The 25,788-nt window shown below is 54.0% G+C and overlaps 1 pseudogene; it reads right to left on the bottom strand.

The window, feature by feature from the left end:
* Window positions 1–9,437: 9,437 nt before the first annotated feature.
* Window positions 9,438–10,729, bottom strand: LOC119250826 (olfactory receptor 11L1-like; annotated as a pseudogene).
* Window positions 10,730–25,788: the final 15,059 nt, after the last annotated feature.

Genomic DNA, 25,788 nt, shown 5'->3' with positions numbered 1-25,788 from the left:
TGTCTTTTGCCCAAATCCCAGGGGACATCATCAGACCTGGAGGAGTGATGGCCACCAGAGTTCCGGCTTCTCTGATGGCTTCAGGCCTCGCTAAGCAGCCCATCCTGTCCCCTGTGGAGCTGGTCCTGGAGATTATGGTGCCGCATGTTGGGGTTTCAGGGAAAGGAGAGAAAGGCCCAAGCAGGTCTAGGATATTAGTGGCGGGTCCAGCCCGCCGCTGCAGTGGACACAGGGCTGGGGTGGACGTTGTATCCTGTACTGGTGTAGCTACCCTAGGCTGACTCCAGGAACCCCAGGTGGGGGTGCACACCACTCTGGAACTACTTTTGGTGCGTGGCCTCAGGGTGGCAGGCCTGGAAGAGGGCCTGTCCAGGCTGCCAGATGGTCCAGGAACTTGGGTTGCGGCAGGGCCTCAGGAGCAGTGACCACATGCACCCACAGCCAGGATGGGGCCCCAACACCGCCTATCCCAGGACTCCAGCTTCACTTCCCCCAGGGTAGTGCCCTCTCGCTGGGCAGCTCTGGACATGGCCTGGTGGATGTTGTGGACATAAATGGGACAGTGCATGGGCCCAGGACTGTCCATCCCTTGTGTCCTCCACCAGTATCCCCTGTTGTCTAAGACCCTGACCTGTTGGGGCCGTGAGGTTCTGGGGGAGTCCCACACCCGGAGAGGGACCCCTACTCTGCTGTGTCAGAGCCGAGTCACAGACCACCCCGAGGACACACCGACAGTGCCTCCACGGGACTGCCCCACAGTGGAAGATAAACACAAGCTTCCCTCACACACAACAGTTCAAATGTGATGACAGAGTCACTGATGCTGAGAGTAAATGACCTTTTTGAATAAAATAATTCTGAGAGATGCGAAAAAATTCCTGTGCCAGAAGACCCAGGTGCTTCCCCCTCTTGCTCCTGGGGTTTCTTGGTTTCCCTCCCTCTCTCTCCGCCTCCACATGCCTGTCCCCATCTGCCAGGCCCAGGAGGGTGCACAGGGGGTGGCAGCGACTTTCCTGCTCCCTGTGACTTGGCTTATCTGGGGTTCTGACAACAGAGCCACACCAGGTTCCCCCTTCTGGTCAGTGGAGGCTGATGGAACCTGAGGATGAGGAGCCACAATCCAGTCCTCACAGGGGTCAAAGCAACAAAACTTCATCTGGCGCACTCAGTGCACTAACAGTCACTGAATGTGCTATAGGACGATGCCAATTAAGACAGTCAACGTCAACAACACATTGCACGTGTCCCTCTGGAGGAAGGTCCCTCAGGGCTGGAATCTGGACAGTGTCCAACACATGAACACCAGCTCCAGAGCTCAAATAACCTAGCCCAGAGGCCCTGCTCTGTCCATGAGGTGGCGCAGGACATGGCGGAACATCCTGTGAGTGCTCAGAGGCTCCCCACGAGACCCGACCATGGAGTGAGAGGCCGGGATGCCCTCTGTCCTGCCATGGGGACAACCTCAGGTGACAGACTCGACACGGCAGCGGGAACTCCCCCCCAGGGGAGTATCTGCCCCCAGCCGTTTGCAAGGGAGAATCCACTCACACTTGGAAATTTTCAGATTCAAGCTCCTTTTTAGACTGGAGAACGCATCACAGATAAACTATTCACTTTGTAAATGGTGACAACTGATGCTGACGGGGCCCAAGTTGTCATGTCCCACTGCCCTGTCAGCCTGGGTGAGACTCGGTGAGAGAAAACACATTATCTTGTAATTTACGATGGTCAAAGATATTGACACATTATCTTGTAATTTACGATGGTCAAAGATATTGACTTTTAAAACATTGATCATAGGTTTTAATACATGGGAGCCGTGACAATTTCTGCCTCACACCTGGGATGAGTATCAGCACACTCAGTGTGTTCTGGCCACTGAATAAAATCACAGCAATTAATAGAATTGGATGGTGAGGAAGACATTCCAGAGGGAATTAAAAATTACACTTATTGTTCAATTCAGAATGTTATGCCTTTTCTCCTGAACATGATGACAGTTATGAGTCAGGAAGCAATTCAGTAACTTGTCAGCAATATGTTGACCCCTTCATGGCTCTGGCACTAACATGATGGTGGCGCCGAGATCTGTCTATTTGTGGATGTGAACTTGGGATTTTTCCCGAACTCCACACTCAGGGATTGTCAGTGTAATTGTTAAATGAGTCACAATATTTAATCAGGGCCTGGAGGAGATATGTCAAATTATTTGATAAATTTTAGAGATGTATTTAAGATCATTCGACAGATGTCAACATTTTTGACCACCACAAACCCTGATTTATTTTCTTGTTTTTATAAATTTCTGGAATTATTCCTACCAATGTGGGAATTATTCTACCAATGTGTGGCAATATTTTTATATTATTATATCCTCCTAAAAATCCTTCCTCCCCAAGGCCCACCCCTCCGTCACTCCACCAAGCAGGGAGAGGATGAGACTGGGGGGAAGTGGAGAGAGGGCAGGGCTACCCCTTGTCCAGACTTCCCCACTCACGCTCGGGCCTGGGGAGAGGAACAAAACCGCACCCGGGGGACCCGGGGCCCTGGGACCAGCAGGGACAGCCACACGCACAGACCGTCCAGCTAGACTTCGGAGCGGCCTCCTCCCTACACAGACGTGCATGAGTCTGAGGGGGACAGAGGGGCCGGGAGGGACCCGGGGGTGGACAAGCCCATCCGGCAGGAGGGAGATGTGGGTGTGACCCAGGAGGAGACTGTGGGAAACGTGGTCTCTGGGTCCTCAGGTGTGGGGAGTCAGGGGCAGGGAGATGAGGAGACGAAGGGACTGACCAGGAGGCAGCAGTGAGGCCACTGGGGCAGGAATCTGACAGAGGAGGCGTCAGGACACGCCTCACGGGGACGCCGAGCCCAGATCATTCAGTCCCAGGACAGTATTAGATCCTGGGGAGAGGGAAAACGGGGACCCGCACACCCCATCTTCCTGCACACCCATCCCTGTGGGGCCTCCCCAGACCAGGACTGTGCTGGAGGAGCAGGGACAGGCTCTCCAGGGTGGGGAGGGGCTGGGGATGGTCACGTGTCCTCTGGGGCTGTGCCCTGGACAACCTCTGGGAGGTGTGCTGGACAGAGATGCTGGGGCCTGGCAGGAGGGGGAGCTGCGGGCTTGGGAATGACTGGGCATGGGTGGTCTATCAATTCAGTTCACTGAGAGATCTCATATTCAGGTTTTATCAAGGTCATTTAAAATTTCCTTTCTTCACAAATAAATTGATTCAGGTTTGGCCAATACATCAATAGTGCATTCACATGAGTAAAAATATAAATTTGCTCAGATAACGATAAAGCATAGACTGCACAGTTGTTTTATGCTGATAACCCATTTTGTGTTCAACATTGTAGGATATGAAATGTTTTCTTCCTCTCTATTTTTTATACAGATGATGGCTCCAGGTTTGACCAATCTCACAGCCGTGACAGAATTCATCCTCCTGGGGTTCCCCACCCAGGGGACCATGGGTTTCTTGCACCCGTTGCTCTTCTCCCTGGTCTACCTGTGCGCCCTGCTGGGGAACGGGCTCATCGTCCTCATCACCACCCTGGACCACCTCCACATCCCCATGTACTTCTTCCTGAGGAGTCTGTCCCTCACGGACCTCTGCCTCATCACAGCCATGGTCCACAAGTCCATTGGCAACTCTCTGAGGCACAGCAGCTCCATCTCCTTCCCAGGCTGTGTCCTCCAGGTCTTTTTGCTGGATTTGTCAGCAGGTGCAGAGATGAGCCTTCTCACGGTGATGAGCCTTGACATGTATGCTGTTATCTGCCACCCCCTGCACTATGACGTCATCATGAGCAAGGACAGGTGTGTGCAGCTGACAGCTGTGTCCTGGCTGGGTGGCTGTCTATTGGCTGCGATGAACACAGCTGGAATCTTCTCCTTGTCCTACTGTGGGTCCAACGTGGTCCACCAGTTCTTCTGTGACATCCCCCAGTTATTGGCTATTTCCCGCTCAGGAAATTTAATGAGTGAACTTGTCCCCATGCTCATTACTTCAGTGTTGCGTATCTGCTGTTTTATTTTCATCATCATTTCCTATGTCCACATCTTCTCTGCTGTCAGGAAGATCCCATCGACAGAAGGGAAGGCCAAAGCCTACTCCACGTGACTGCCCCACCTGCTGGTTGTGGTGCTGTTTGTCTCTACTGCATAATTTTCTTATTTGAAGCTGACTTTAGAGACTCTGTCCATATCTGACCTGGTCATTTCTATGTTCTACATGGTGGTGCCCCCCACATTTAATCCCGTCATATACAGTCTGAGGAACCAAGCCATGAAGTCGGCTGTGGGGAGATTCTTGAAGGGGAGACTCACCAAAATATAATAGTGAAGATGAGTTCATTACTCTTTACTCTTTACAAGACAATTATTTTTAAATTTTCACATTATACTACTCTATATTCTTATAATTATACAATACATATCAATAATATAATAAATAATAAAATAAATATTAAATAAAATGAATGATAAAATATATATTAAGAGAACTTCATATACCCTTAGTTTTAGTTGTTGCTCTTTTTACCTCTTAGGTGCTGTGTGATATTCCGTGTATACTGGGGCAACTGAACTTCCAGCCACTCTCTGCTGTTCTCCATTTCTGTAGCTCCCGGCCAAGAGAGGAGATGGTTGGGTTTCTTCTCAGTTGTCAGCAGTTGTCAGCAGCAGTTTCATCTGTTGTCATCTCATTTGTCCCTGGGGCAGCATCTCCAGTCTCTAAGGTGGCTTCCCCTGTAATGTCACTGACCCTCGCGGTCACGTGTGGGATCAGGGGTCGCGGTAGGACAGAAGCCCTTGTACTTAGTGAGTGAGGCCTTCACAGCATAAACAAGGCCGTAGGGTCCAAGTTAGAATCTGAGCAGTCGCGATCCACTGTAGAGAAGGACCCACACACCTGATGTGGTAGAGACCCTTCTGGAAGCTCTGGTGTGCGTGCCACAGCGTTTACCATAAACACACTCAGCTCTTGGTGGACAGCAGAAATAAGAAAGTTAAGTTCCTGTGCAGCATATTTACTAAAATATTACAAAAATTATTGGGTGGGAATTTTTGAGAAACAATCTGTTCAAAACAAAATGGTAGCTAGTATCCTGCCTGGCATCTAATATTTCCAGAAATGTGTTAGGGATGCCATCCATGACCTCACCCCACACTTCACAGGAGTGTTGTCCCCATTTATGTCATCCCCTAGAGTGGGTGGGTGGGAATGGCAGGACAGTGCCCTGGCCAGGCAGGTCATCAAGAGGAATCTCACAAGGAGTGTCTGCGTTTTCATGAACAGGTTGAATTGAAAAATGTCGTGGGATTTATGTGCAAAAAGGTAACACTATCTTTTGGTGTGTTCATAGACGTGCAAAGGATTTGAAGAAGATCTCATTTGGGAAGTGAAGCGCCCCGTGGGTGAGGCTGCTGTCTGGCCTCAGCTCCTCTCTGCTGACTGCATAGTCCTTTGCTTTCCCGACTGTGACGTTCCATATTTGAAAATTTCACGCCAAATATTTCATGATGAAATGCAGTTCCAATCGCATGTCCGACATTCGGTCACTCTCAGACACCCACCTGGGAGGGGCTGAGTCAGGCTGACCTTGTGTCCAGCCCGGGTGAGCTCCAGGAGGAACCAGGCAAATCCGGAGACCAGCCAGGGGCGGTAGAAGAGGTGGCAGAATCCTGACCTGTGAACTTCTGGGCTGACAATGGCCTACTGCTCTGATAAGTGATTGGCCTTTTTATTTTTAGTGCCGATAAGTGACTCTGTTAATATTAATTCATGATGCTGTTACACTGGCCAATAAACGTTATGGAATACGATAAGACTCCAGTGTGTGCATTAAACAAGAAACTGGATCTGACCATTCTAAACACATGCACTTCACTGCCAACATTTTTGCCAACCTTGTACAACATCATTAGAATATATAAGTTAATAAAACATTAACTGCTCTAAGTTGTATGAATTCAAACATTTAATCACAATTAAAACAGCTGATTTCTGATTTTTTTTCTTACTGGGCGTTACTAAATGATTTGAAGCACTGTTTCTTTTTTTTAATAGAGGCATGTTTATTTATTTATTTATTTGTTTGTTTGTTTGTTTGTTTTGTTTACACAAGCACTGGGTACAGTCAGAAGCGCTGGAGGGTGACAGAATTCTCCAGAGCCAGAGCGGGGAGCAGAGCAGGCAGAAGGACGGAAGGACACTGCTGAGGGGAGCAGCAGGTGGCAGGTCTGCGTGCCATGTGGGACCCTCATCCGGTGGCCGGGGAACAGCCGGGGATCCAACCTGCACCACAGAGGCCGCGGGCATCTTCGCAACCCAACGCTCAACCGCTGCACCACCGGGGAGGACCATCACTGTTTCTTTTTGTCATGGTAACCTGCTGCTAGCACAGTTGTGGGGATTCAATAGCAACAATTTTATAAATCCTCAATGTCTCAGAAGTCGTGCATTCCAGCTGTTGATCCAGAAGGTCAAGAAATATATTACAAACTTAAATTCACCAGAAACTATCAAAGGCCAAAAGGGAAAGAAGATGAGTATTGACCACGAGAAGCTGGAACGCTGGAAGCCGAACTCGCCTCTGGTTTCCTCGCCCGCAGGGGCGGGGGTCACTGCGGAGACTGAGGCTGAATCCCCTGGAACGCCAGGCCACCCCCCACAAGGCTTCGCACCAGGCAGTGCCCGCCACCCGCCACCAGCTCTGCCCGCCGACATCCTGGGCTGACCTTGCCACACGCGGTTTAGGAAAGGCCTGCACCCCGCGCCCTCTGCGCCGCCCCCACCCCGGCCCAGGCCCCAGAGTGTCCAGCGGTGCGTCTGGCAGATGTGGCGCCCACGGGCGCGGACCAGCCATGCCTGGGCGGTGGGCCCACTGCGCTCTTGGCCCCTGTAGGGCTCCCCGGGCCCTCACCCCGCCCGCTCGGGAGTCGATGGCCGGGGCTCGGGTGCCGACACCCCGCCATCTGGGGGTCACGCAGTGGGGCCCGGGGCCACACTCGAGGAAGGTGAGGAGCCTCTGGCCATGGCGCCCGCCAGGCGGGGTGCCCCGCGGGTGTCAGGCCACGTAGACACAGCCTCCCCGGGTCGGGGCCCACGCTGGGTTGGGGGGCAGCGAGTCCTGTCCGCCAGTGAGGAGCACGGTGGACGCGAGGGATTCCCGGGCGGGTAGGTGACTACTGTCTTGGGGGGACGGAGTGACCGTGGCCGGGCAGCTAGGCGCTGACCTTGAAGTGGCTGCCGAGCCCGGGCAGCAGTGGGGGCCCCCCGGGACCTTCCTCCAGGGGCCTTGGCTGGGCGCCCCGGGCATGATCCCCCGCCCGGCTCGCCGCTCCGGGTCAGGCGGCCTCGCCTGGTCCCCTGCGCGGGTGGGGGCTGGGGGCTGGGGGGCGCTGCCCCACTGGGCCCGTGTCCAGGCTGGGGACCCCGCGCCCTGCCAGAGCCCCCAGGGGACCCGGAACAGCAGCTCGAGCGGGGGATGGCACAGGTGGCTTTCCAGGCGCACCCTGAGACTCCTGGTGTCTGTGGGTGCCCCTGGGGTCCCACGCGCCCCCCATCCCGGGGCCGCCCCCCATCCCGGGGCATAGCCACCCCGGCCACTCTGAGGGAGCGCAGGGGAGGCACACTGGGGGCAGCGGGGCGCGGAGCCCCCCCATTCCAAACCACCCTTGTGAGACCGGGGGCTCATCAGGCGAACAGGGCGCCTCCTCAGCGCCCACGGCGCACCCCGGGTCTTCCTGGGCTCCTCGGGGCGCCTGGGGGCACCCGTGACGCAGGGGGCCCTGGGAGCCTGAGACCCATCCTGGGGCCACCCTCAACTGCGAAACTATGGCTGCGCCCTGCAGGGGAGCCACAGAGCAGGGCACGCTGGGGAGGGGGTGATGGGGCAGTAGTGGGTGCGTGCTCTTTGCTCACCCTGCCAGGGTGCCCGGGTGGGGAGCCACGGAGGAGGCTCTGGTGCTTACTGCGGACACCACAGGGGCCCCTTGGCTCCCAGGCAGCCTCTGTCTGTCCCAGTGGGGACGGTCCCGCCAGGAGCAGGGGGGCGGTGAGGGGAACCAGTGAGCAGAAGGGGGTGTGTTGGGTGAGGACCCGACGTGAGGGGTGAATGGGACGCCCGAGACTCGAGTCCTCAGCCAGCTGCTTCAGTTCCCAGGCCCAGGCTCCGCTCTGAGGGGCTCTGGGGCTCCCCGCACACTCCCCCCGCCCGGCGCCAGCCACGCGCCCAGAGGACTGGACACAGGCGGGGTGGGCGCGGTGGGGTCCCCTCCCCGCAAGGGGTGGGGGGCTGCAGGGAAAACCAGCAGAAGCAGCGCCCAGGTGGGCGTTAAGGGACGCGCCTGAGTCCCCAAGTCCGGCTCCGCAGCAGGGAGCGCCAAGGGCGCCCTGGCAGAGGCTCAGGTGGGCGTCGACCCCCCCACCCACCTGGGGGCAGCCTAAGCTTGGGCCCCGCCCCCCCAGTGGCGTCTCAGCCCTTCCACCCGCTCTGCCCCCCGCTTCCTGGGGGGTCTCCCCTCCACCACCCCCACCCCGCCCAGTGGGTCCACTCAGCCGCGTGCCCTGGCCCAGCGCTCAGTCAAGCCCACGACTCCAGGCCAGGGCACAGCTTAGCTCAGGGAGCTCAGGGGCGCGTCCTGTTCCGGGGAACCCCGGGGATTTCCAAGCTGCAGCACCACCCGACCCCCCGGAGAGCCTGCCTCAGCCTGCGGCTCTCTCCTTGGGCCGCAAGGAGCCCCGCCTGCTCCGCACATCCCGCGCCAGGGCAGGGGTGGGCACAGGACACAGCGCAGGCCTGGCAGGCCGCCGACCCCCGCTGGCATCCCCCCGCCCCCCCCCCCGGGCGAGGCCGGTCATCCCTCCCTCTGCCCCCCAGGGCCTGGCCCGGCCCCGCCCCACGCCGGCCTGGCATCATCAGGGCAGCGAGCCGGAGCCACGGGCATCCCAGTGCCCTTTCTGTGCCCGTGCCTCCCGGCTGCGCGCGGGGTGGGAGACCAGCCTCCAGCCGCGGGGGAGGGTGGGGGGTGGGGGGGGGGTGGGGGGTGGGGGTGGGGGTGAGGGGTGGGTGGGGGTGGGGGTGGGTGGTGGGCGGGGCCCGGGCGTGGGCACAGCGGCCTCAGCCTCAGGGACGCCTCTGGCCACCTGGGCCCACCTCGGGGATGGCACCCGGGGAGGGCGTCTGGGGGATGGGCAGGGGCAACAGTGCTCGATGGCCAGGTCCAGAGGCCGGAGGGACAGCAGCCTCATGGTGGCCACTTGGGACATGGCGGCTGGCCCCGCCCCGCCCCCCGCCCCTGTCCCCACCTGCCCCTCCCGCCCCCCCCCCGCACTTCCCGTGGCTCTCCCCTCCCCCCTCGTCTGTCTCTGGCCCGTGCCCCTCCCCCGCCCGCCCTCCCTCTCGCAGAGACTCTTCCTAAAATGTCATTCAACAAACTCCCGGATCTCCGTCTCTGCTGGCCAGTCCTGCGTTCGGAAACCCGGACGTGCCTCCCCTGCTGCTGCTGGACGCCCGGGTGCGGGCAGGGGCGACACCGTGGACGCCCCCGCGGGCTGAAGGTGGCCTCTGTCCACCGGCCGCACGGGCTGGGCCGGCCACGCGCAGGGACGGGCCACGCGGCAGGACCCCTCGAGGGCGGGCGGGGCCAGCGGGGCGGGCAGAGGCGCAGCAGGCAGCAGGCGCGGGAGGGCGGGAAGCAGCCCCACCTGCAGGCAGCCCTGGCCGCGCCCGGCCCCACCGAATGGCCTCACCTGAGCAGGAAGCTGCCCCTTTGCTCTGAGGCCGCAGACGCGGCCCCTCCTCCTCATGGCTTTCCTGACGGCCTCTTTGAAGTCTTTGTTCCTCAGACTGCAGATGACGGGGTTCAGCAGCGGGGTGACCACGGTGAGGAAGACGGAAATGATCTTGTTGATCTCGGGGGAAAGGTGGGCATTGGGGCGCACGTGCATGGAGATCATGGTCCCGTAGTAGATGGTGACCATGGCCAGGTGGGAGCCGCACGTGGAGAAGGTCTTGGCGCGGCCGGAGGCGGAGGGCATCCTGAGGATGGCGGCCATGATGAAGACGTAGGACACGAGGGTGAGGAGGAAGCACATGCACAGCACGGCCACGGACAGGGCGAAGATGACCATCCCAGTGACATAGACAGTGGAGCAGGAGAGCCGCATCGCGGAGGTGGGGGCAGTTCGCAGTAGAAGTGGTTGATCTAGTTGGGGCTACAGAAGTCCAGCCTGGAGATCATCAGGCAGGGAAGGGCCCCGGTGCCCACCCCGGCCACCCAGGAGACAGCCACCAGCTTGACGCAGGCCTCGGGGCGCATCAGGAGGGGGTAGTGCAGGGGGCTGCAGATGGCCAGGTAGCGGTCATAGGCCATTGTGGCCAGGAAGAAGCATTCGGTGGCCCCGAAGAACACAGAGAAGTAGAGCTGGCCATGCAGGCGGGGAAGGAGATGGCGCGGCCCTGGGCCAGCAGGCCGGCGAGCAGCGGCGGCACGACGGTGGAGGTGTACCAGACCTCCAGGAAGGTGCTTGAAGAACGTGTACATGGGCGTGTGCAGCCGCCGGTCATGGCTCGCCACGGTGATGATGATGTTCCCCGCCACCGTGAGCACGTAGATGAACAGAAAGACGGCAAACAGCAGGGACTGCCACTCGAGAAGGTTCTGGAACCCCAGCAGCTGAAACTCAGTGACAGCAGACACATTTGGGGGCTCCATCGCCTGCGGAGGGGAAGAGACCTTGGAAAGCACTGCGGACAAGGCATGAAATTCCTCGGTGCTGTCTGGAACGAGAGAGATTGTCTTCGAGCACTCCTGTCTCCACGACAGCTTTCTGGAAGAACTTGTGTGGCTCCACCTGGCATTTAGACCACTGTAGTTTCAACCCACTAGGCGAAGGGGGTGCAAGAGTTGGGGGAGGGCCTCAGCAAGCGCCACTCACCAGGCTCTCTGAGATCTAGAAGTTCCAGGTTCAACACCACAGGTAAGAAGGGGCTCACTGAGCCGAACTCAGGAAATACAATTAATAGCTGGGCCTCCCTGGTGTGCAAGGGTTAAGTCTCAGCACTGCGAAGCTGTCACCAGCCACTAAGGCATGAGTTCAATCCCCGGCCAGGGAGTGACCCAGGGGGAAGGCAGACCTCGCCTGTCTCCCCGCTGCTCCCCTCAGCAGTGTGTTTCAGTAGATCCGCCTGTTCTGCTCCCCACTCTGTCTCTGGTCTCTGGTAAATCCTCTCACCCACCCCCCCAACCTTTGGCCTGTACCCCAGTTCTTGTATGCATAAATAAATAAACCTTTAAAAAAATAATTGCTGTGTTTTCCTGGAAAGGGCCTGAGCCCAGGCCCTTTCCTCCCACAGGTGACCCTCATCTGGAAACAGGTCACACCTGGCCCGTCTCCCAGCCCCGGGAGACTGTGTTCTGCCCTCCGTGTTTACGGGCACCTTCTCCTGGCACTTGAGCATCTGATTGTGTCTGTGTGTCTGTGTGGCCAGGGCTGAGCCAGCCTGCATCTCCACTGGTACCCTCTCACCCAGGTGGACACCAGCTTAGTTATTGGACATTGTGTCCAGTCAACAAGTCACCCCTCCTTTTTCTCAAGGTCTAGCATAGTTCTGGATGAAGCCAGCATCTGCCCGCCATCAGGGGCTTCTCTCATCAAGGACTGAGGATGATGTCACCTCTGTAATGCCCAGACCCAGGACTCCAGCCGCAGGCCCTTCCACCTCCCTCACTCTCCCCTAGTGACTATTTCAGGCGCTTCTCCAAAACCTTTCAAGACTTTTTGTTTAGGAAAGTGATGAAGCTGAAGTACCCGGAGGCCCTCCTTCACCGGCCCCCTCTGTCTCCCCAGGAGCCCGATGGGCGGTGCATCACCCCGTCCTCCACCCTCTCCCGCAGAGGCTGCACCTGAGCCGGCTGTGGCTTTATTTGGTCTCTTGCCCAAATTAACCGACACCCCCCTGGAAATGCCGCATCCCCCCAAGGAGTGCCACCCCTCCCACCCGACTGCTCCAGTCTCCCTGCACCCCAGGCACACCCGTCCTTCCTCCTGGGAAAGTGGACAGAGCAGCTGCCACAGCAGAGGCCTCTGCTAGGCTGGAAACCAGGGTGCAAAGCAGACGCTTTGGCGAGGGGCTTGGGCGTGAGCCTGCAGAGAGGAGCCAGTTCAGGACTCCGGAGCCATGGTCCCTGGAGCTCTGCAATGAATAAGACCCCTGGCTCCACCTGCTGGCTGTGCCCAGGAGCTGGCCCTGCTGCATTGTGTCTGCTCTCTGTGCCTAGGGCCGGCCTGCCCTGCTCCCTCCCAGCCGTTCCCCCTCCTCCTCAGAGGCACCAGACCTCTGGGTCTCTGTTCTGACCCCATCTCAACTCCTGCGCACAGCACAGACCGCAGTCTCTGGCCTTCTCTGCTCACTGCTGTTCCTGGGCCCTGCCCCGGGGCCCGCTGACCCCAGGCCAGTCCAGGAGCCCAGGCTGAGGGGAAGCATGACCCCACAGGGCAGCGAGTGATGCAATTCACATTGGAACATGGTCCTTTCCTGCCATTTCTCCCACTTCCATGACATGAGCAGTGACCGGAAAAAGGCAGAATTTAAATGCCGAGACCACCAGGGCCTGGTTGACGGGGTCAGCATGGGCAACGTGGTTGGGGTCACAGGACATTTGGCCCCATTTCCGAGTCACCTAAAGTCCCCTACAAATGCAGTCAAGGACACAAGGGAAAAAGGACCTGCTGGGCCTAGCCCTTCACAGCAGGCCGGGGTGACAGGGTGGGGGATTAGCGGGGTTGGGGATGGCAGGGGTGAGGGTGCGAGCAAGTGGTGGGGTGACCAGGGGGTTGTGCAGACCTGCTCAGGGCTGACATCAAGTCCTGGCTATTCCAGGGACCGGATCACCTGATTTACAATGAGCTCAGTCAACAAGACCCGCCCCGAGGGAGAACCTCCCAGGTGCCAGCCCCACATCTGATTTCACAGCTTCCCTGGAGCCTTTATGGAAATAAACATGCCCCAGTACCACAGCCCTCCCGGCCATCCAGGGTCACAAAGTGCGTCTGGGCTAGGGCCTCCCTACTGCTCTCCAGGCGCCACAGGGCGGGTGATCCCACCTGGACAGAGCGTCCGCAGGGCCTGCAGCCTCAGGCTCACAGCCCCTCACACACAGGCATGGCCTCTGGCTCCAAACACACCTCTCCTGGTGGCCTTCTGAGCCCTGGGCCTACCTGTCAGCCTCCCTAGCACGCGGCACCCATGTCCTCCCTGCTGTTGGCTCGGCCCTGCTGCCCTCCGCCCCGCACGCTGGCCCTGGCTCCCTCCTGCGAGCTGTGACTAGTCATCTTCTGCGGGTGACACGGCTGGAACACACACCACATTTCAGGAACCCAGGTCTCCTGGGGCCTGGCCTTCGGGGAATCCTCCATGAAGGTATTCTTCCATGATTTACCAGCAGAGTTAATAAGCATCAAAAGCAAACTTGTGAGACTCCCCGCTGCCCAGGGGGCTCAGGCACAGGCGGCACCCCTGGGACCTGAGCAGTTCTTTGGAGAACTTTTTTAAAATGTAGCTTAGGATGGCCCCAGAGATGCTGAGCTGGACTGACTCAAAGAAATGGGTGTTTCTCGAAATGTAGCGAGCAGGGACCCATCCTGAGGGCAGACAGGTGCCAGCGGCCTTCCACTTCACACTGCAGTTTCAGGTGCACCCACGAGAGCACATCCACACACCCACGCGGTGAGACCCCCCACCCAGGCCAACTTCCAGCGACCAGAGCACCTGCGCCGAGGGTGTCTCCCAACTCCACAAGGAAAACGCAGCATCTGAGCCAGGAAAGGCCTGAGCAGAGCCCTCCACGTGCCCCCACCCCCCTCTTACCAGCAGGACCAGAGGCCGCTGCATGGCGGGGCACTGCCCCGTGACGCACTTGTGCTTGACTTCATTCATAACTTATTTTTCCAAAATAATGCGATCCGTGTGTATATTTTTCAGAAAAATTGGAGACAGAAGACGGCCAGGGTGCACGGCGTGCACGCGTGCCCGCTGTGAACATGTTCAGGGGCACGGGCGGCTGCACACACACAGGTGCATTTGGGGGCACTGGGTGAGGAGCCGCTGCAAGCTCTAGCTGGCACCACCAGGTCTTGGGGTGCCCGCGGCGCCAGGAAGCCTGAGTTCGTGGGGGCGAGGCTGCGGGGAAGAGTGTCCAGGCTCCCAGACAGGGTCCCGGGCAGGGTCCTGGGCAGGGTGGGGTCCACTACGCTCCACCCGAGTTGGCCCCCTGATGGCCCACCCCCCAGCTCTCCTGTTCCTCGTGGGCAGCGCGCGCCCTGCCGCTGCAGCCTTGGCTGGCCTTAGCCCCTCTCCATCACGGTCTTTCTCAATGCTAGAGGTGGGGAAGAAAACAAGCTGCACCCCGGCCTGTGGGCAGGCTTCTTCCGGGCGGTCTTCACACTGGGCCCCCACTCTTTGCCTGGCACGCCACGGCCAGGGAAGGAGAACAGTGCAGGCACCCAGGGAGCAGGCGAGCAGGCGGGTGGGCGGGTCCCAGCAGGTGAGAGCACAGGGTACAGCGGGACCTGGGGACAACCAGGCCATCCACCCCATCAGCGCCGCCACGTGATGGTGGCCGGCAAAGGGCACTGGCACGCAAGCCCCACAAGGTCACCCCAGCACTCACGTGCCAGCAGGCGACCAGCCTGAGGCTTGGCCTGAGGAGCCTGGGGGGGTGCCGGGCTCAGGTGTGTTGACATCCGAGGGGCCCCTCGCCCCGGCAGACGTGCTACGGAGGAGAGGTGGGAAAACGTCACCTCCAAGAGGCAGCAGGGCCATGGCACATGCGCGACCCAGCTGCGTCCTGAGCCAGCCAGCCAGAGCTGGCTTCCCCAGGTTTCCAGGCCTGGCCCTGGGAGCACACGCAGGCCCAGGACTGGCTTCAAGACCTCTCTGCACCCCATGCTGTCCTCCCCACTCCCCAGGCCCCAGCCTACACTGCCTGACCAGCGCTGGCCCCAGGCGCCCGTACCATCCCCGCAGCACCACTCCAGCACGTGTCCTCACCCTGGCACGCGCCCTGTCCCCGGCACAAGGGCCTGCTCTCACTCAGGCGGGCGTCCCTGGGTGCAGGTACACCGTCGGCTACGAGTCGGCATCTATGTATCCGTCTCCACCAAGACAAGCTCATAGATACTGTGAGATGTTCAAATCCTCACCCGGAATTACCTTCCAGAATCCCTCCTTCCTCTTACCCATGCAGTCGCTAGGACACTTCCTCACGCCCTCGCGGGCAACCCCTCCATCCCGCACAAAGGCTGGGCAGGGGTGCTGGAAACTGCCATCGGTGGTCACCCTCACACTGGCCAGATTTGCTGAAGTCACCTCAGTCTAGGCAAAGTGACCTGCCCCCTTGGCGCGGCAGAGCGTGGTCCTGGCCGGCCATTTCCTGAGGTGGCTGAGTTGGGGCTTTGCTCATCCCATGGCGGGCCCCAGAGCAACATGGCCGGAGCCCAGGGATTGGGGCATGTGGGGTGCACCAGGCCCAGGGGTGGGAGGGCCGCCCAGGCAGGGGCAGGTCTGTGAGGCAGGGAAGGGGAAGCAGGAGTCCAGAGGGAGCCCTGGCGAGCTGGGGGGGGGCAGTCACCCCGCGGGCACAGGCCAGGGTCTGGGGGCCGAGGCGTGCTGTGCTCGCTGGGGACGGGACAGTCAGCAGAGGAGGCCGGGCCAGGGGCTTTCTCGTGGGGGAACCCCAGGGACTCGGCAGTTACAGGAGAGGTGGAATCTCTACCCGTAAGGGTAGAGGCGCCGCTCCAGAAGGGCCTTCTAGAGGAGGTCTTCCGGGTCCATGGAAGGAAATTCTAAGACTCACACTTGAAGCCCCGTATGGAGCATCACTGGGTTCAGTATGAAAAAAGGAAATGATTATAAAACTCCTGCGTTTCTTCAGAAGTTTCATAGATGACAGTTATTCATCAGAGCACAGTATGGACAAAGTCTGGATCCAGCTCCAACAGTGCAAACCCCGCCTCTTAACAGGGTGAGGGGGTGCCCCGATGATCTGTCTAGACCTGCTCTCAGAACCACTCCCAGACCCACAGGCCCTGGGCGCGGGCTTGGCACCAGGGAGGGTCCAGCACCCCAGGCCTGCTGGTTACCTCAGATGTGGCTTCCCCAGAGTGCTGAGGGCCCTGGGGGTGGGCCTCAGGGGAGCCAGCGGCCTCTCTGCTCCCTCTCCCTGGGGGATTCTGCAGTTTGGGCCCTTTGAGGACCAGGGAGAGAGACTTCTTTTATCATTCAAATCCCCTTGGGCATGACTTCCAAGGCTGCCACGGGGGGTAGCATCTTCACCAGGCCCCCACCAAGTTATTAAGAGGAGAAACTCCCTCCTCCCCAGGCTGAGCATCCAGCGGGAGTAGCCAGCTCAGAACAATTAGCCCTGGCAGGCAAGTCCCAGGGTACCACCTTCCTTCCTTCCTTCCTTCCTTCCTCTGGGGCACGGTGTGTGCGGGGGTGACGGGTTTGCGTTTATTCAATGCAGGTCAGATGCCAGACCCCACCATACCACCCAGGCCAGCCCAAGGCCCAGGGCCCACCAGCTGCAGGCGGAGAGAGTGGAGGCTCCCAGGGCAGAGGGGGTGCCAGGGCGTGGAGGGGGTTCGCCAGGGCACAGAGGGGGTGTGCCAGGACACAGCGTGGGTGCCAGGGCACAGAGGGGTTGGCCTGGGTGAAGAGGGCATGCCAGGGCATAGAGGGGGTGCTAGGGCACAGAAGGGGTGCCAGGAAGCAGAGGGGGTGCTAGACCAAGGTCAGAAGGGAGGTCTTGCCTCCAGGTCCTTCACCATCATGCAGGCTTTCAGGGCAACCGCAGGGTGATAGCAGGGTCCTGCTCACAGGGCCACCAAGGAATTGCACACATACACGTCGCTACACATGGGTAGGGCAGGTCAGAGCCTGTCAGCTAAGCTGCAGTCCAAGCAGCCTGCTCATGGGTGGGGTGCACCCTGTGCCGGCCCCACGTCCACCTAGGGGAGCTGCTTTCCATTCATCAGTGTCTCCCCAGGAAAAGCGTGAAACTACCAGGACATTTGGTTTCCACGGCAGAGAAGCCGGCAGCCCCTCCCAGCAGCCCAACATGTCACATCCCCAGCCCCCAGAGAGGGCCTGTGAGCCTGGGGCTGCCCAGTGACTGTCCATGGACACCTCCCCACCCAGAAGCCCCTGGCAGCAGCCACAGGCCCTGGCCTTGCCTGGAAAGAAAGTCAGAGCAGGGCCGTGCGCCCCGCACCTGTAATGGTTAGGATTTCACCTTCAATTTCCAAAAAAAGTATTTTTTGATTTTGCTTTTTAAGGGTCCAGCTCTGATCACATTACTTCTTACAAACTTTGAAAATGTGCTTATTTCTAAGCAAAATAACTGAAGATAAACTTGTACTTTTTTTTTAAGATTTTTCTTTATTTATTTATACAAGCACTGGGTACAGTTCGAAGAGTGGGAGGGCGAGAGAATTCACCAGAGCCAGAGCAGGGAGCACAGCAGGCAGAAGGACCGAAGTACACTGCTGAGGGGAGCAGCGGGCGGCAGGAGAGGTCTGCGTGCGATGTGGGACCCTCCTCCGGTAGCCAGAGCAACTGGGGATCGAACTGGTGCTGCAGAGGCTGTGGGCAGCTTCGCAACCCAGCGCTCAACCGCTGTGCCACCGGGGAGGCCCTAAACTTGTACACTTTTTCATTGCTTTGCCTCGTGCTGATTTGCCTCTTGGAAAACCCTCTTTTTAGGTCGCCACCTCCACACCAGCTGGCAGGTCGCTCTCCCTTTATGTCCTGCAGTTGGGATGGCTTCTCTCTGCACCCCGATGCTCACCCGCTGGGTTCGGGAGGACCTGGGGTTCCCATTCTCAGTGCTCACTGAGGTGAGCAGGGGCTGTGCCCCGACGGCCAGGCTGTGGTCCCCACAGGTAGAAGGTGGGGCACAGGGCAGGGCCTGCGGGCAGGCAGGGTTTGGTGTCTGGGCAGCGCTGGCTGGTGTCCAATACCCAGGTGGGGCTGGCCCCTCAGTCCACGGGGACACGGGCTGTCCCTCAGGACATGGCCAGCAGTGCTGTCCCCTGAAGCCCTGCTGGCCCTGGCAGCACACCGGCCGGAGAGGCCTCTGAATAAAATGTGCACAGGAGACATTCTCGAATCATTGAATCACTTAAAAGAGCAAGGGAGCTGCTCTTGAGGTCAGACAGGTGTTGCCTCACTGCTGGGGTGAGGGACAGGCACCTGACAGCAGAATGGGGGTGGACAAAGGGGCGGGCGGGCGGTGCATGGCTCCAGGCAAGAGCCGTGCTCTGAGACACAGAGTGCACACCAGGCACCCGCTACAGAGTGAACACACCTGACAGGTGCACGTACCTGGGGCTCCTGGGTGTCCCTGGGGGCAGTAGGCAGGGGTGGGCTGAGGATCAGCTCAGTGTGTCCGGGGCTGGGGTCCCCTCCCAACCCCCAGGAGCGGCTTGCTTCCCTCTGAATGCTGCGGAGGTTAGCAGGGAGGTGCCCTATGCATAGTGCCTATGCACTTGGACTACGCTGACTACACTCACCAGCCCTGACTGTGCTCCCAGCCCTTGTGCTACCTCCGCTGACAGCTGACTCTCCTACGATATTAACAAATGTACCATTAATCTAGTATTAATAGTACTCAGAAAGTATCCACTAACCTCACTAAAAACTAAGAATGCTAACTTAGCTCTACCAACAATACTAACCTCACTCACCTTACTAGCAATACTAACTACACTACAAATAAATGAAACTACACAAACAAAAAATGACAAATGAGATTTAAATGCAAAATATGATAACAACAAACCAATTACAAACTAACTACTAAATTTAAGAATAAAACAGAACAACAACAAAGACCAATAGAACAAACAACAGAACAAACAACAATTAGAAACTAAAACCTGAAAAAACAAACAAACAAATCAAAATAAAAACCCAGAGAAACGACAAAAGGGAAGAAAGAACAAACAACAAAACAAGAAAAGAAGGGAAGATGGGGTAGATCTCTAGAAAAATAAAAATCAAAAAACTAAAAACTGAAGTAAAAAAAAAATAAAGAAAAGAATAAAGATAAAAATAAAAGCCAATAACAAAAAAATAAAGGAAAATAAAAAAAAGAAATAAAAGGAAACAGAAAAAGTAGAAAAAAAACATAAGCAACTACAAAAAAATCAAGGAAAATAAGGAAAAAAAAACAAAGAAAGAAAAATAAAATAACTAAAATAGCCTAAACAACTAAATAAGTAAAGAAATAAATAAACCAAAAGAAAACCAAATACCCCCAAACACGCTCTCACTCTCTCTGTGGCGTCTGGAGGGCACAGGTCACTGTCCAAAGCTTCCCGGCTCCTGAGGACACAGGTGCAGTCGGCGGGCCTGATGGAGGCGGTGCCGGTGCCGTCACAAGGGCTCTTTGTGGCGTCAGAGCCAGAGGCCACAGCCATTGGCAGAGGGAAGCCCCAGCGATTTCTCAGCCTTAACGAAAAAGCTGCCGCTTAACGGCAACCCTTGGAATGTCGGAGAGGCCCTTTCATCTGTCCTGAGCAATCCCGTCCTGGGTTTTGGCTTTTCCAGGCATCCCCATCCTGGCCCTGCCTTGGGCAGATGCTTTAATGTCGCGCTCACACTGTGGAGAGAACAGCAAACAGGGGGCGCAGGCGGTTGGGCGCGCGCTGGGGAGCTGTCCACAGCCTCTGCCGCGCCCGCGAGGGGCCCACGTGGCACGCAGACCCCTCCTGCCGTGCCCGCTGCTCCCCTCAGCAGTGGATTTCAGTCAGTCTGCCTGTTCTGTTCCCAGCTCTGTCTCTGGGGAATCCTCTCACCCTCCCGCGCATCTGGCAAGCACCCTGGTGCTTGTATAAATAAAATAAATCTTTAAAAAAAGTATTAAAAAAGGAGGCACAGTTACTAGTGTTGGAATGAACTAGTAAGGTTTAAATTCTAAAATTTTCAAGAGGTAATTTCAGATTTCTTTTTCAGCATGTCTTTCTTTTTGGCGGCTATAATTGTTTTTGGCGGCTATAATTGTTTTCTAGTTTAGTAGAAAAATGACATTAAATAATAATACAATATACATAATAGTTCCTTTGAGAAGGAACAAACTACAAATACAATACCAATGTGCTTAAAAACTAAACAAAATTGTTAGGCAATTCAGAATACTTCGTTTTTTAGTTTGCTTGCAACACTTTTGCCAAAATTGATTTAATAGTGATAAATATCAAGAACTATAAGTATCATTGTTTTAATTCTATATATATTACATATATCAGTATGTGCACTTACAAATACATTAATAAGTATCTGAGGAAGGAGATTGTGAGAAGAGAGGTTAATCATTTTTTCCAAGTTTGCCTATATATGATATTCACTCAAAAGAAACAATGACTAATAATTGAGAAACTACATTGTACTTTTGTAGAATTGATAGTGTTCTAGTGATAAGGATATAGAGAGAATGCTGTGATAAAACTGACTTTTCAGTGACAGGGAAAAAAAGCAATATAAATAAGTTTTAAAATATCCAACAGAGAAATAACAAATGGTGATAGGATCTGTACAAAGGATTGAAACAAACCCATTGGATTTTCAATAACATATAGGATAACATCAAAATATGAAACCCTTCAGGATATTTTTTATAAAATGTATGCATCTGTAAAGCTATGAAAACATTATTCTTTAATGGAAATTATAAGACTTCAATAAATGACAATATGAACTCTATTTACAGACCAGGATGCACACAGCAAAGTTTGGGAGAAAGCACAATTGCAGAGGGGAGCACGGACAGGCAGAAATGACTGAGTCACCCTGCAGTAAGAAAAAGGAGGTCAGTGTTTCATGTGGACAAAGAAGAAAGAATTGTGAGATAAGGTCACAGATATTCACAGAAACTAGTCACTCAGAACTTCATGCTAATATTGAAAACGGAGAGAGGTGTTGGAGAGTGGAGTGAATTGGATAGTTTGTGTTTGAGAAAAATCTCTTTGCATTGGGGAAACTAGATTGTAGGAGAACAAGAATGCAACAGGGAAAACAACAGAGAAACTTGCAGTAGACAAAGTGAGAGGAGTGGGTCAGAGTGGTGCGTTGCTTAGGATGTTAGCTAATAGGGCTGATTTGGATGGGTATAGAAAGTGAGAGAAAGACAGAAATTAAAGATGCTGCCAAACATTCTATCCTGAGCAACTTGGTAGATGTAATTACTATTTGCTTTTTTTTAAGTTTTATTTTTACTTGCTGAATTCAGAGAACAAAGAGTAGAGGTTTTGGGTAAGTAGAAGATTGGTGTAGTAGAAGAGGTTAGATTCCATCTTCTTTTATAATAAGTCACACCACTCTATCTAACAAAGATTTATTGATATATAATGTTGTGGGGAAGAATCAAGGTGGAGGCCCTGTTGCAGGGGTGAAATAATTCACCAGAGACAGACAGGAAAGGCCAGGTGAATTTATTGAAATACACTGCTAAATGAAGTAGAGGGCGAAACAGGAGGGGTGTACTGTTCAGAGTTTGGGTCCCAGGTCTTTATTTATACTCTAGACACCATTGACTGGTTAGGGTGACTAGTCTTGGGTGTGTCCTGACTGATGATCTGAATCAGCATAGAGGGTCATCAGTTCTGGGCTTCACCAGCTTAAGGTCCATGTTCCCATGGCAGTCCCATCCACTCCCTTTATCATTCCAGCCTCCCATACTTGCCTGCTGGGTAAGGAGTGGGGGCTTGGTTATAAAATTCTTAATGATACTTTGACAGGCCAGAGGTGCAGGGGTGAAAAATTTCACCAGAGGCAGACTGGAGAACAGAAAGGCACATTTGTTCAAATACACTGCTAAGAGAAGCAGCTGGGGATCTGCAAGTGAAGAAAGATTTGGGGTTTTGTCAGTTTGGCTTTGGGGAGTAAGTTTTGGGCTGGTTAGTGCAGGGGTGTCTGATCATGGGGGGTTGATCTTTGACCCAGAATGTGTCCTGGCCTTTCCTCCACATTCCTGGTCAAGGGGATCCATCTTAAGGTTTGGGACCCAGAGCAGCCTTATCAATTCTTTCTGTGTTCAAGCCTCCCAAACCTTCCTGCTTGGCAATGGGTGGGGTTTAATTTTAACCTTATTTAACGCTACCCCACCAGAAACCATTTGGTTTCTGTTTTCCAACCACAGTGGATGCTTTCCTATATACAATTTACATGCCCTTTTCCTGGTCTTCACCTGTATGTATCCATTAAATTTGGAAGTATCTTGTGACAGAAAAAATTCAAAGCATGCGCTTTATGACTTAACACTCTTATATCAATTAGTGTCAAATAAATTACCAAAAAGAGAAGCCCAAATCCCCAAAGTCTAAACACGGAAGCAATTCTATACTTTCTTAAGAGATAATTTCTGACAATTAAATTGTAAGATATGGTGAAAACAAAAGCAGCAAAAGGGGTGAATAGGGTTGCTTTATGTTTTATTGCTAATTCCCTGTCAAAGCCATATGCTTAATTACCAAATATTAGAACATGTGCCCATCAAATTGTTAGGGGGAAAGGAAGTCCTGAGCTAATTCCATACAGCCTTTGTGGACTACACCCCCATGCCAGACCAAAGTCATCAGGACACTGGGAAAGACAAATCCCATCACCACCAAAAGAGGGTTGCTGGGACCTGAGGGTGGAGTTAATCAGCCAGATTTGGAATAAAACCAGACACATGGGTCTTGGGGGCCCGTTCTTGGCTTCACGGCCCTTGGCTCTTGGCCAGATCTCAGAGTATCATTGGGTTTCCAGGTCGGCAGAACGGGTAGGACACATTTAAGACCATCTCTCTATTTTTCCCTGAGTTGTACATTTCCTCATTTCCCCTTTCCTCAGAGTGCACTCATTCCTCTTGTGGACCTGACTCAGTATGCTCCTGACTACACTGAGCGGGATGAGGAGACTGAGTTTGACCCCAGCTCTACTTGGAGAGTAAACTCCCATGGGATGATACTCCTCCCGAGGCACTGGTATATCCGGTGCTAAAACATCTTCACGGAGGAGGATCTCACTATGGGAGAGATGCCTTATTAGAAACAGTGTGCCCTTATTTGAAGGACACACATTTACATAAAATAGCACACCTGGGGCTGTCAACAATGTGCCAGGAATAACCCCAAGACTGACTCCCACCCTAAAGCCATTGGGGTCAATATTGGGGCAAGTGCCCTTTTGAGGACTGGTAGGTGGACTTTACACAAATACTTAGAAAAACAGGCAGTTTCAAATACATACTGGATTTTGTGGACACGTTCTACGGATGGGTGGAAGCTTTTCCCACAAAGATGGAGAAAGTTTCCAAGGTGGCAAAAGAGCTGCTGAAGGAGATAATCCCTCGCTTTGGGCTTCCCAACTCCATCCAGAGTGATAATGGGCCAACATTCATCTCTGACTTTACTCATGCAGTAAGCAGTGTGTTACAGATCAGCTGGAAATTGCATGCTACACGGAGACCACAGTCTTCTGGAAAAAATGAACCACACCTTAAAGAAAACCTTGGCAAAACTGTGCCAAAAAACACACCTTCTGGCCTCCCCGGTGGCACAGTGGTTGAGCGCTGGGTTGTGATGCTGCCCGCAGCCTCTGCGGCACCGGTTTGATCCCCGGCTGCTCCCCGGCCACCGGAGGAGGGTCCTGAAAGCGCGCAGACCCCTCCTGCTGTCCGCTGCTCCCCTCAGCAGTGTACTTCGGTCCTTCTGCCTCCTCTGCTCCCTGCTCTGGCTCTGGTGAATTCTCTGATCCTCCCGAGCTTCTGACTGTACCCAGTGCATGTACAAACAAACAAACAAATAACTAACTAAATAAATATATGCATGCCTCTTTAAAAAAAAAAAAAAAAACACACCTTTGTTGGGACCAAGTACTATCCCTTGCCCTCCTCCAGATAAGAGTGGCACCTAGAAGTGGGCTACAATTAAACCCCTTTGAAACTGTTTGGAAGACTTTTGCAGGCCTCAGTTCGGAAAGGCAGTCCAGAAATAGTACAAGATTGCCAGATCATACAAGATTCGAAACATATCCAGGAGGTTCTGGCAGTATTTCATAACTTTGCAACCTCGATGATCTCTATGCCTCCTGATCAACCATTGTATACCTTCAGACCTGGAGAGCAGGTCTTAATCAAGACTTGGCAGAGTGGGGATGCCAAAAATCAGCTGTCAGAAAAATGCACTGGTCCACATGATGTTTTGCTGAGAAGACATACTTCTTTGAAACTGGCAGGCATAAAACCCTGGGTACATCATTCCAGAGTTAAGCAAGCACCAGAAGGAACTGATCCAGAGACAGAGTCCCACTGGTCTTGTGAACCCATTGAGGACTTTATTTAAGAAAAACACAAAAACTTGATTGTTACTGACTTCTTTTCCAGTTATTGTTGCAGAGATTCACTTTTCTGGATTTTTTTAAGATTTCTTTATTTATTTATATAAGCACTGGGTACAGTCAGAAGCACGGGAGGGTGAGAGAATTCACCAGAGCCAGAGTGGGGAACAGAACTGGCAGACTGACAAAACACACTGCTGAGGGGAGCAGTGGGTGTGGGACCCTCGCCAGTGGCTGGGCATTGAACCGGTGCTGTAGAGGCTGCGAGCATCCCCACAGTCCAGCGCTCAACCACTGTGCCACCAGGGGAAGACCGGATTCACTTTTCTGAAGAAAACTTAGGATGACTAACATGCTCAAACCAATCTTCCTTTCAAAGTTTCGGAGATGTGAAATAACATCTAGAATCACGCATATGCTGGCAATATTTTTTTTTACACAGAAAGGCTTTCAATCTTGATTTTGGTATTGACATTTAACTTTTTGCTTTTTTTTTTTAACTTCAAGGTTTATTTTCTGCTTGTTTTTGTTACTTTGGCCTATGAGTGAAACTGCAGTTGTATAAGATACCCCACACATGATAAATCGTTACTAAAGAGCTCTTTGTGTCTATATGTTGTATGTCTGTATGTCCTTTCCTTGGTTCCTTGTCTTGGCCTCTATTGCTTGACAAATTTGTATTCATAGTGCCTATAGACATTGAAAAAAAAGTCTCCAGTTATGAAGAAAAGCTAAAGATTATGGTTTGATTGTCAAAATTGTAATACTTAACTAAGCCGGTGCCTTCATAGAGATTGAATATTGTTGTTTCTGCTGTTTTCGGATATTTATGGCAAAGCTTCCCAGAAATCTAAATTCAAGTACAAATTTGGTAGCCTGACATTTGGCCGATGCAAGGAAATTTTGTCGAACCTCAGTAGAGCTCTTCAGACACTCCACATTTCCTCCCTTTCCTCTTGGGAAAGGTATTAGATGAATTTGTCCTATTTGGCTTACCTAGTAGAGAAAACTAGAAGGGAAGCATTGTCACTAGGGAAAATGTGTAACCCCTTGACCTGATTATGTATGTAAATTGTCAATGGTGATTGTCGCCTTGTAATATTGTATACATCAATTGTTTATCCACAGAAATTGTTTCTGGAGAAAATAGTGGTAAAGGCCTCAACGGATTCCTAGTGATGGAATTGTTGAGAGTAAAAATTTCCTACAAAGGACTGAATAGATCTGGAGATTCTCCTGAGTTTTACTAAGTTTTGACATAATACCGGTATTTTTTTTTTTTTTTACTTTCGTTCTGAATCCAAAAAATTTTTCTTGTTTTGACTGACCAGGACGTGCAGCAATGTTGATTTTTTTCTTTTTTCAGCAGAGCCAACTTGTGTTCACATTTTC

Source organism: Talpa occidentalis, unplaced genomic scaffold (genome assembly GCF_014898055.3).
Source record: "Talpa occidentalis isolate TD23 unplaced genomic scaffold, MPIMG_talOcc4v2.1 talOcc4.18, whole genome shotgun sequence".
Classification (NCBI taxonomy): Eukaryota; Metazoa; Chordata; class Mammalia; order Eulipotyphla; family Talpidae; genus Talpa; species Talpa occidentalis.
This window is presented reverse-complemented; position numbering and strand designations above follow the sequence as displayed.